The 13,103-nt window shown below is 38.8% G+C and overlaps 1 protein-coding gene across 4 annotated transcripts in view; it reads right to left on the minus strand.

Moving 5' to 3' along the window:
• Positions 1 to 13,103, minus strand: part of OPHN1 (oligophrenin 1) — a 729,824-nt gene that overhangs the window by 246,601 nt on the left and 470,120 nt on the right. The gene's annotated exons all lie outside the window — the stretch shown is intronic.

Raw genomic sequence — 13,103 nt, forward strand, 5'->3', positions numbered from 1 at the left:
GACAACCTGGAAGAAATGGATACATTCCTAGAAACATATAAATGATGAAAACTGAAAGAGGAAGAAATAGAAAGCTTCAACAAACCAATAACCAGCAAAGAAATAGAATCAGTAATCAAAAATCTCCCAACAAATAAAAGTCCATGGCCACATGGCTTCCCAGGGGAATTCTACCAAACATTTAAAGAACAGTTAATACCTATTCTTCTCAAACTATTCCAAAAAATAGAAACGGAAGAAAAACTTCTAAATTCATTCTATGAGGCCAGCATTACCCTGATACCAAAACCAGATGAAGACTCCATTAAAAAAGAGAATGAGAGGCCAATATCCCTGATGAATACGAATGTAAAAACTCTCATTCAAATACTAGCAAACCAAATCCAACAGTACATTAAAAGAATCGTTCACCAGGATCAACTGGGATCTATTCCTGGGCTGCAAGGTGGCTCAATATTCAACAACCAATCTACGTGATATACCACATCAATAAAAGAAAGGTAAAGAACCATATGATCCTTTCAATAGATGCAGAAAGAACATGTGACAATGTACAACATCCATTCATGATAAAAAAAAAAAACCCTCAACAAAGTAGGGTTAGAGGGACCCTCTAACATACCTCAACATAATAAAGGCCATATATGAAGAGCCCATAGCTAATACCATCCTCTATGGGGAAAAACAGAGCTTTTCCTCTATGGTCAGGAACAAGTCAAGGGATGTCCACTCTCACCATTGTTACTCAACATAGCACTGGAAGGCCGAGCCACAGGAAGCATACAACAAAAAGAAATAAAAGGCATCCAAAACGCCAGGAAGAAGTGAAACGTTCACTGTTTGCAGATGACATGACACTCTATATAGAAAACTCGAAAGGCTCCACCCCCAAATTGCTAGAACTCATACAGGAATTCAGCAAAGTGGCAGGATATAAAATCAATGCACAGATGTCAGTTGCATTTCTATACACTAGCAATGAGGCAGAAGAAAGAGAAATCAAGGAATTGATCCCATTCACAATTGCACCAAAACCATAAGATACCTAGGAAGAAACCTAACCAAAGAGGTAAAAGATCTGTACTCTGAAAACTACAAAACACTGATGAAAGAAATTGAGGAAGACACAAAGAAATGGCAAAACGTTCCATGCTCATGGATTGGAAGAACAAATTTTGTGAAAAATCTATATTGCCCAAAGCAATCTACACATTTAATGCAATCCCTATCAAAATAACAACAGCATTTTTCACAGAGCTAGAATAAACAATCCTAAAATTTGTATGGAACCGCAAAAGACCCCAAATAGCCAAAGCAACCTTGAAAAAGAAAAGCCAAGCTGGTGGCATCACAATTCTGGACTTCAAGTTATATTACAAATCTGTATTGATCAAAACAGTATGGTACTGGCACAAAAATAGACACATAGATCAATGGAAGAGAATAGAAATCCCAGAAATGAACCCACAACTGTATGGTCAATTAATCTTAGACAAAGCAGGAAAGAATATTCAATGTGAAAAAAGACAGTCTCTTCAACAACTGGTGTTGGGAAAAGTGGACAGCCACATGCAAAAGTATGAAACTGGACCACTTTCTTACACCATACACAAAAATAAATTCAAAATGGATGAAAGACCTAAATTTGTGATACAGGGAAGCACTGACATTCTAGAGAACACAAGCAGTAACCCCTTTGACATTGGCCGTAGCAACTTCTTACTAGATATGTCTCCTGGGAGGCAAGGGAAACAAAAGCAAAAATAAATTTTGGGACTTCATCAAGATGAAACGCTTCTGCACAGTGAAAGATATAATCGACAAAACTCGGGCGCCGGGGTAGCTCAGTTGGTTAAGCGACTGCCTTCGGCTCAGGTCATGATCCTGGAGTCCCAGGATTGAGTCCCGCATCGGGCTCCCTGCTTGGCAGGGAGTCTGCTTCTCCCTCTGACCCTCCTCCTCTCATGCTCTCTGTCTCTCATTCTCTCTCTCTCTCAAATAAATAAATAAAATCTGTAAAAAAAAAAAATCGACAAAACTGAAAAGCAACCTACGGAATGGGAGAAGATATTTGCAAATGACATATCCAATTAAGGGTTAGTATCCAATGTATATAAAGAACGTATAAAACTCAACGCCCCAAAAACAAATAATCCAGTTAAAAAAATGGGCAAAAGACATGAATAGTCATTTTTCCAAAGAAGACATCCAGATGGCCAACAGACACAAGAAAAGATGCTCAACATCACTCATCAGGGAAATGGAAATCAAAACTACAATGAGATACCATCTCCCATATGTCAGAATGGCTAAAATCAACAACACAAGAAACAACAGACGTTGGTGAAGATGTGGAGAGAGGGGAACCCTCTTGCACTGTTGGTGGGAATGCAAACTGGGTCAGACATGCTGGAAAACAGTATGGAGGTTCCTTGAAAAGGTATAAATAGGGGCGCCTGGGTGGCTCAGTCGTTAAGAGTCTGCCTTCGGCTCAGGTCATGATCCCAGGGTCCTGGGATCGAGCCCCACATCGGGCTCCCTGCTCAGTGGGAAGCCTGCTTCTCCCTCTCCCACTCCCCTTGCTTGTGTTGCTGCTCTCGCTCTCTCTCTGTCAAATAAATAAATAAAATCTTAATAAAAAAGGTAAAAATAGAACTTCACTCTGATCCAGCAATTGCAGCACTAGGTATTTACTGAAAGAATACAAAAATACTAATTCAAAGGGATACCTGCACCCCGATGTTTATAGCAGCATTATCTACAATAGCTAAAATATGGAAACAGCCCATTTCTGACTGATGAATGGATGAAGAAGACATTGTGTGTGTATACACACACACACACAATGACATATTAGTCATTAAAAAGAATGAAATCTTACCATTTGCAACTACTTGGAGATAGAGAGTATTATGCTAAGGGAAATAAGCCAGTCAGAGCTAGAGAAATACCATATAATTTCACTCATATGTGGAATTTAAGAAACAAAACAAATAAATATGAGTGGGGGAAAAGAGAGGAAAACCAGGAAACAGACTCTTAATTTACAGAGACCAAATGATGGTTGTCAGAGGAGAGGTGGGTGGGGGGATATGTTAAATTGGTGATGGGGATTAAGTTGTGCACTTGTTGTGATGAGCAGAGGGTGTCCTATGTAAGTGCTGAATCACTAAATTGTACACCTGAAACTAGTATTATGCTGTATATTAACTGGAATTTAAAAACTTGGAAAAAAAAGATGTGATATGTATATGTGTGTATATATACAGATATATACACACACACACCCAATGGAATATTGTATATATTGTATTATATTGTATATATACACAATGGAATATATATGTATACATATATATACAATATTTTATATACACACACACACACACACAATGGAATATTACTCATCCATAATAAAGAATTAAATCTTGCTCTTTTCAATGATGTGAATGGAGCTACAGAGTACTATGGTAAGCAAAATAAGTCTGTCAGAGAAAGGCAAGTACCATGATTTCACTAATATATGGAATTTAAGAAACAAAACAAATGATCATAGGGGAAAAATGTGAGTTGCACACCAAGAAACAGACTCTTAACTATAGAGAACTGATGGTTACCAGAGGGAAGGTGGGGGGGGGAATAGGTGGTGGGGATTAAGGAGTGCCCTTGTGGGTTTTTTTAAGATTTTATTTATTTATTTGACAGAGTCAGAGAGCACAAGCTGGGGGAGGAGCAGAGGGAGAAGCAGGCTCCCTGCCGAGCAGGGTGCCTGATGCGGGGCTCGATCCCAGGACCCTGGGATCATGACCTGAGTCAAAGGCAGACGCTTAGCAACTGAGCCACCCAGGCACCCCTGGAGTGCGCTTGTTGTGATGAGCACAGGGTGTCATATGTAAGTGTTGAATCACTAAAATTGTTCACCTGAAACAAATATTATACTGTATGTTAACTAACTGGAATATTAAAAAAAATTTAAAAAATAGAGGAGAAAAATATTGTTGGTGATTTTGATATTTCTTGATTTTTTGTTTAGTAATCTTTATATTCTCAATTTTTCTTCTATAAAATTTTAAAGTAAATATAAAAAATATTAACTTTAATCTATACTGTTATAAGGTTTACCCTAAGTATTTTAACATCGTTTTTCTTCTTAAAGATCATACAGTAGCTATAAAATGTATAGGATATTGTGGATCACCACATCAAAAACTAATGATGTATTGTATGGTGACTAACATAATAAAATTAAAAAAATTTTTAAAAAAGGATTTCATACTCTAAAAAAAAAAGTGTATAGGATAAAGTTTAATTTCTTTACTATAAATTCAAGGCCCTCTATGAGCTGCTCCCAAATTATAATCCCAGGCAGCAAATCTGGACTTTATCTTCCAGCTCTACTCTAGTCAAACTGGTCTCCTAATTGCCCTATCAAGCAAGCCCTTGATTTTTTTTTTTAAGATTTTATTTATTTATTTGAGAGAAAGAGCACGAGCAGGGGAGAGGGCAGAGGCAGAAGGAGAAGCAGACTCCCTGCTGAGCAGGGAGCCCGCTGTGGGATTTGATCCCAGGACCCTGGGATCATGACCTGAGTCAAAGGCAGATGCTTACCGACTGAGACACCCAGGCACCCTGGCAGCCCTTGATTCTTGCTTCTAGGTGAGCTGATATGGTATAGTGGAAAGTACTGAAAGTTTGGAGTTGGGTAGTCCTGATTTTGAGGCCTTGTTCTGCTACTTCCAAGCTATTGGACTCCGGGCAGTTATTTCCCCTTTTTGACCATCAATGTCTTCATCCAGGAAGTGGGTATAATAACCTCTCCCCACCAGGTGATTGTAAGGACTAAATGAGCCTATTGAGAGTGCCTAGCATATAGTAGGAGTAAGTAAGTGTTAGACTCTGTTTTGCTTCCTGCCTGATATATGCCCCAGTTCTCATGTCTTATCTGTACTGTAACCAACCCTCAAAACAGCTCAGATTTCACCCCCTGAACAGTTCTCGTGACATAGGTGATTTCCATCCATATAAACACGCATGAAGTACTCATATATTGCCTTGTGGGTTTTTTTAATTCCTCCAGCTAGCCAGCCCTTCTGGTGAGGGACACAGATATGAAAAGAGATAATGATAATACAGTGTGATTGATATTCTAATGGAGAAATTATCTGTGTATACACATACAAATTCTGTCTCCCCATCTAGACTGTATCTTGTATTTCTGAACATGACATTCCCCTTAGCACCAGGCTGGGTACACAGAATTGCAGCTAAGAAATGACCAAAATTATAATAATAATCTGATTTTTCTAACACACTTTATACCATTCAAAGCACTCTTCCAGATAACTATTTTATGTTGACAATAATCTTGGGAGAGAAACAGTGATGGGTCTTATCTTCTTCATTTCATAGAGAACAAAACTGAGGTTCAGAAAGACTAATTCAAGTCATGTAGTTAGGTTAAGTGATAGAGTGAGGGTTGAAACTCCTATCTCTTGTTTCTGCATCCACTGTTTTTCCTAGTGCCTGCTGTTTTGTTATATTATTAGTCATATAAAAATTATAAATGGTAAAAATAATAGTAATGGTAATAAAATAGCTGGTAAAAATTTTGGCTTTTATTGAACACCTGCTCTATTCTAGATGTTGGGATACTATACTCAGGATTTTATACATATATTCTCATTTAACATGGGTTATAACCTTCCAAGCTAGAAAGTATTATTCCTATTCTACAGTTGTGAAAACAGAGACACAGAGATAAGAAGTAACCTCATAGGTAATTGGCAATAGATTCAGATACATCTGATTTCTGAAGTCCATGTAGTCCCAAGTGCCAGTGGTTTTCAACCTTGGCTATACACTGGGAACATTAAAATCATATAGTATCTGGACCCAGTCCCCAGAGATCCTAGTTTAATTGATTAGGGTAGGACTTGGGTATGGGTATGTTTAAAAGCTCCCCAGGTGGGACGCCTGGGTGGTGCAGTTGGTTGAGCATCCAAATCTTGGTTTCAGCTCAGGTTGTGATCTCTGGGTTGTGAGATCAAGCCCTGCGTCGGACTCTGCTCTGGGTGTGTACTCTGCTTGAGTTTCTCTCTCCCTCTGCCCCTCCTCCCCTGCACTCTTTCTCTAAAATAAATAAATAAATCTTAAAACAAAAACAAAAACAAAAAAGTTCCCCAGGTGATGCTATGTGTAGCCAGAGTTAGGAACCACTAGGCCACATGACGCTAACTTGGTCACTGCAGATCAAAATGACCAAAGCTGATAATGCTGTTCCATTTCAACTGCATGGTGGAGGGCGTGTTGGACAGGAAGAGTATGCTATGGTCAAAGCCAGAAAATACTTCCACCCAAACCTGGGTCCGCCTTAGGGCTATTGCTTTTCTTGGTAAGAGAACTAGATGATGCCTCCTAAAATATGAATCCCATTTTTTTCCAACTTACAGCCAAATCCAAATGGACATCAACCCAAGGCCTTGGAAAACAAACATGAGGCTCTTTATTGATGATTCATTACAAGTCAAACTTTGAAGTCACAGCAAAGGGATTTCTTGGTTGAAACACCCCAGTGATGTTCTCTCTTATCTCTAATTTGCCACAGTAAAACCACAATATCAAACTGAGGAGGCAGAGATGGAAGAGTAAAATAACTGGGAGTCAAGAGACCTAGATTCCAGTCTTAATACTAAAACTAACTTGCTGTGTAACCTTGACAAGATCACTTCAATAGCTGTGCAACGTGGACTTGGACTGTTTTATAGATCAATGGGCTCATGATATAAGTCTATAGACCTATATCTCTCCCTGCTGACTTTTAAATGCTGCTTTTGGAGTATTTTAGAAGCCAGTTCTGATCATGTACTTAACCAGCTTGAAAAAAAATCTCGATACATAGATTTAGATTTAGACTCCATAGTTCAGTGTTGCCTTCAGAATAAACTCAATCATTTTTAACCTGGAAGTCACTATCCTCTTCCACTTGGCTTCAACTGATCTTTCTGACCTCGCTTTCCACCATTTCTCTTCACATATGCTACAGTCCACACAAATAGTATTATTTGTTGTTCCATATACATGTTTCATAATTGATCATATTTTCCCCAGATTCCCTTTACCCTATTCCCACACGCCTAAATTTACATCATCTATCAAGATTCAGCTTTAGTGCTCCAAGCCTAAGATGCTCCAAATTCTTTTCTCTGACTCCTAAGGCACTAATCATCTTGTACTTTGAATCAGGGCTCTTTGTTTTGGTGGCTCTATGTCCCCTATTAGAATGGAAGCAACATGATAGCAAGATCCAGGTGGGATTCATCTCTGTAGTCACCAAAAGCCCAAGTAAATTGCTTTGCACATAACTAGTATTCAATAAATATTTACTGAGTAAAGAAAAATGTAGTTCAGCCCATTAGAAGACAACATAAAGAGATTTTCTTTTTTAAGTTCCCAGTTGTGACACCTTTGACACATACAGAAACATGATATGGCCAAATTTCAGGGCTATTCTGGAACCTAAATTGAAAGGTTTTCAATATGCTGTGTTTCTTGAGGGCTTTTGTGCCCAGCCTTATGCTCTTACAAATGGTATGACATAGACCTTGTCCTCCAGGGGCTTAAAACAGAATTGGACAATGAAGTCATACATTTAGGAAACAATTGTGAATACTCTAACTCAGCATCCACATTAAACGGTCAAACTTGAATGTCAGAAGAAATGAGGTAAGGTAGAGTTCCCTGAGGCAGAACTGTCAGGAAGCTTCATGGAAGGAATAGGACTTGAGGTGGACCTTGAGGGATGGCTAAAAATCCTTCCTTGTCCCTTCCCCTCAACAATGGTCCTCCTCTTTTTCAGTGTTTGGCAAGGTCAGAAAAAGTTTGAGGGTGGAAAGAGTAGCTCTGAGCTCTTAGATGTCATCTATGTTTGAGGCTTGAGGCTTCTCATAGGCTCCAAAATACAAAAGAATAAACATGTACCATCTTCTTTGGCTGCCAGTTTCCTGAGAGGTTGTTGCCCATCCAGTAGCAATATCACTTTTTGAACTTCTATTGTACTATTGTATAAATGTTTTGTATACCTAGTCTTACTTTATACCCACAAAAAAAATGTTTCCTACAATGTAGGCATTGTCCCCATTTACAGTTATTAAAACTGGCTCAAAGAAGTTAAGTTTATCTAAGATTATGTAGCTAGTACTTAGCTTCCTATAAAAGCAAAACAATTGCTACCACTTACTGAGTACTCATTATGTGCCAAGCAAATGGATACCTCATTCCATTGTTGTAACAATCCTATGGGCATAATTATTATCTTCATTTTACAAATAAGAAAACTAAGACTCAGAGAGGTTGTGGCTTGCCAAAGGTCCCACAGCTCTGAGGCAGAGCTAGGATTCAAAATCCTATCTGGGAGACTGAAGCTTGTCACATCTGAGACCTCACTAAGCCTTCTGAGCCTATGATCTTTCTACCAAACTGTACTTCCTCTTAATTTCTTTTTAACTTTGGTCCACACCTGACTTTTACTACAAATTTGACCTCCCTCTCCATCCCAACCTCTTCTCTCCCTCCCCGTTCTCTGTAAAATGACTATAGCCAATCTTAGCACTTGTTGATTTCTTAGTACCTCATGGCCATCAGTCTTCAACCTTAAGCAACTTTCTCCCACCTTTTCTTATATCCATCTACACCAAATCTGAGAGCACAATAAGGGGAGGTTCTTTCTCCTTGTACATTCCCCCAGTTTTCCAGAATCATCTCTTACTTTCTATGAAATTCTGCCATGCTCACCTGAAAGCCTCTCTTCTCCTGTAGCCACTAATTACTCTTTTGGATCACTTGGGAGTTAGGCTCCAGGAAAGGCAGAGAATGAAAACCAAACACAGTAGATTACTAAAGCATAATGAATCCAAACAAGCAAATGTGGGTAACGGCCAGCACAGCCAATTATTTCAAGGACAGGTCTGCTTCTAATGCTTCTAGAGCTGACACAAATGCTACTCACTGCAATAGTTAACCCAGTGGAGAATTGATGGCCCTGTAGCTGAGCAAGGCCTTACAAGCACTCTTTCTCCAAGCCCTAGAACACACCATCAGAATGCAGTCTTTTCTCTCTGGTCAAGACAGAGGAAAGAGTTAAGAAGGGCTCCTAAACACATATATTATAGGTTTCCAGTGTGGATATATCCTTCACCTTTATCTCAGAACCCAAGGCAGAGTGAAGGGCTCCTTGCCCCATGCTCCAACAGGAATTTATTCTCACCCCCATCAGAACATGGGTCATATGGGACTGGGACTGGTTGCTTACATGCCAGCCTCACCACGAACCTTTGGAGGGCAGGGACCATGCATGGCCTTTCATCCTTTTCTCTCCCACTGCATAGCACTATGCCTGAATAAATGAACAAATGCATGTAAGTAGATCTCTTCCCCACCCTACTCTCAAAAGGAACGTCCTAAGTCCCTTTGTAGAAACTACACAAAAGCCCTCTCCAAAGCCAGGCCTGGTTAGAAGCAGTGCTATCAAAGGAGGACAGGACATTGGCTTGTATAATTTTGCTCTCCTAAAAGCTAATGCTTCTTAGAAAATAGAAAGGAGAAGGTAGCTAAAGCTGTTTAAGAAATAAAAATGTGATACGCAAAAGAAGCCAAGGTTCAAGCTCTGTCTCCATATCTTACAATGTGGGTGACTCTGAGAAGTTGTTTCACTTCTCTGAGCCTCAGTTTTTCCTTAATGGGGAAATAAACGTGAAATGAGGGGGAAAACCTATCTCATAGGTCTATCACAATAGAATACAATAGAAAAAGAGAAAGCATCCAGTTAGTTCTATGTCTGGAAAAGAAAAGAGTCCTTGACTAAATTATATCAGCAAACAATATCATTTTTATTGTAAGTTGATTGCCATGGAACAATGCAATTTAACATGCACCTTGTGTGTGCTATTTTTAATTGCTAAGGAAAAATGTAAAGAACATCAAGTCCACTCAAATGTTGGATTGATACAAGGGATGGAGATGGGAGACATGAGAGTGGCACAGTAAGTAAGAAGTTGCTACGGCTAATGTCAAAGAGGTTTCTGCCTGTGTTTTCCTCTAGGATTTTGATGGTTATGGCAGCATTATAAACAGTAGCCAAATTATGGAAAGAGCCCAAATGTCCATTGACTGATGAATGGATAACGAAGTCATGGTATATATATACAATGGAATATTACTCAGCTATCAAAAAAATGAAATCCTGCCATTTCAATGATGTGGATGGAGCTAGAGTGTATTATGCTAACCGAAATAAGTCAGTCAGTCAAAGACAAATACCATATGATTTCACTCATTATGTGGAATTTAAGAAACAAAACAGATGAACATATGGGGAAACAGAGAGGCAAACCATAAAACAGATTCTTAACTATAGAGGACAAATTGAGGGTTGCTGCAGGGCAGGTAGTGGAGGGATGGGCTAAATGGGTGATGGATATTACGGAGGGCACTTGTGTTGAGCACTGAGTGTTATATTTAAGTGATGAATCACTAAATGCTACTCCTAAAATGAATGTTACACTGTATGTTAACTAACTGGAATTTAAATAAAAACTTGAAAAAAAAAAACAGCAAAGAGGCAGAAGTTTGGCTGATTTTCCACCAAGGCCAGAACCACTACCTCAGTTCTGTTTTCTGTGGCTAAGGCTGGAGGCATGGGGCTTTGAAAAATGCTGCATCACACCAGCCTCTTGCTGACTGTTTTAAGATAGAAAGCAAAAGCAGGCAATGATGTGGCCCAAACTTAGATAGGCTGGCTGATACTGGACAGTAAGATCAGTACTTACATTGACTGAAACTGTTAGTTGCTGCCAGAAGTCTGGAGCAGGACTGTGGAGGAAGGGGAAGGGGGAATGCCTCTGGAATTTAACTTTGCAGTAGATGATGGTTAGGGAGGGCTAAGTTACTGTGTATGCTAAACTTATAGGATCTGGCTGACCTCAAGACTTGGTAGCAGGCAAGACAAACTTCACTGTGATGAATATAACTTGAGTTACCCAACTCTCTAACAGATTGATGTGAAGGTCAACACATGACTTATAAATTGAAGCTGTGTCTACATAGAAGTCTGGTCTTAATTGGCTATTCCCTTGAATAGGCAAATCTTAGGAAGGGGAAGGGCAGAGAAAGGGAATTAATAACATATTTTGAATATTGATTACATGGCAGATATTTTGTTATTTTTTTAACCTTAGCAATAATTCTGTGGGATGAGCTGTTTCTCCTATTCATAGATATAGAAACCAAGGTGTGCAGATCTTAAATAACTTAACTATTAATCATACAGACAGATGCATCACTGGGTCAAGCCAAAGAATTCACAGAGTCAGTTACTTAGTGGAAATCTTATCAGACTCCCATAGAATAGCTTTCACTGAATTGTGCTCTGAGACAATGCAATCAGCCGATATTGAGGTTTTTATACGCAACAGTCCTTAAGAGAAAATGTTGCTTAGAAATATTCTCTGGCTTCAAAAATGGATGAGTTGTGCTTTTTTGAACAGCTTGATTGTTGTTACCTTAAGAGCATGGATTTACATGACTATTAAGTTCTTTCTCTTTTCATTTTCTGTAGAAAGTTTGGAGCCAAATCTGTGACACCGTTCCAGCAAGCGTGTAAGGCTTCATAGCAAACATTTTGTGTACTAACTCCATTCTTTCCATATCCCTACTATCCTACCTTTTTTCCCTCTCTTGGCTTCATTTTTTTCTCACCTGTACTCTCTAGAATCTAAGGCAGAAGTCAGCAAGCATTTTCTGTAAAGTATCAGATAGCTAATATTTTAGGACTTGTAGGCCATAAGATCTCTGTTGCTACTACTTAATTCTGCTGTTTTAGTGTGAAAGTAGCTTTAGACAATGTGTAAATGAGGTGGTGTGTTTCTGTTGATGGGTACAGAAATTTTAATTTCATATAATTCTCATGAGTCATGACATATTATTTTTCTTTTGATATTTTTCAGTTAAGGCCATAGTTCGCTAAGCCTTGATATAAGCCTCAAGAGAGTAGGGACCTTGTATGTCTTATTCATTCTTATGTCCTTAATGCCTAGAATGGGGCCAGGCACACAACAAGTATTCAATAAATACTTGTTGAATAAATTATTCTTACTATTTTTAAGTTCCTGTATTTTCTATATTGTGAAAGCCTTAATTCCTTTCTGGAACAGGACAGGATAAAAAACAAGGCACATTTTTAGAAGGGCATCTAGCTAGAAAGTAAAAGAGCCACAATTTGGGTCTGAGCCTTTCTGATATCAAAGTCCATATTCTGTCCATTATATCATATTATCTTCATAGAATTATGTACCGCCCTCCAGATACCCTCTGGATTAGCCCCAACCTCCAAACATGAGTCTCCAATTAAATATACCAAAGTCAGCCACATCTTGAATTTGTAATTTAAAAAGTCCAGAGTTTTGCAGAAGTTGTGTCCCTTTGTCCCTATCTTGACTAATCTGAAAAGTGAGAATGAGAAACCATCAGTTCACCAATTTCAAAGCTTCTTATACAAAGGAAAAGTGATAGTTCTGCCTTACTGGAAATAACACAGGCTTTGTTACCTGCCAGACTTGATAAGATTGAGACCCCAGCTCTGCTAGTTAGTAACTGTGAACCTTTGGCAAGTCACTTAGCTCTAGGATCCCCAGTTTTCTAGTAGAAAAAACAAAACAAAACAGTAATACATTCTTCACAGTAAGGTTGTGAGGATCGAAAATAATTTGTCAGTACCTAGTACAGTGCCAGGGACACAGCAGATACTTAATGGCAACAGCAGCAATAATAATATTGATAAAAACATCATTATTATTAATTTATTCTACAATGACTGCTTACCTTGGGACAGTCAAGCATTGTTCTAAGCACTTGGGATATAGAGGTAAATAAAACAGGCCCCAAATCCCCGCCCTCATTAAAATGGTTTACACTCTAGTGATTATTGTGAATGGCTTTTATGTTCTTACCCACCATTCCAATATTAGTGGTAGTAAATTGGGAACAGATCCCTACTTAAATATCTCCAACCTCAGAAAGATCTTAGGGTGCAAAATAGTTGGTTTCAATTC

This window comes from Mirounga angustirostris, unplaced genomic scaffold (genome assembly GCF_029215605.1).
Source record: "Mirounga angustirostris isolate CCGP_5_RB_7025 unplaced genomic scaffold, mMirAng1.0.hap1 SCAF_11, whole genome shotgun sequence".
Taxonomy (NCBI): Eukaryota; Metazoa; Chordata; class Mammalia; order Carnivora; family Phocidae; genus Mirounga; species Mirounga angustirostris.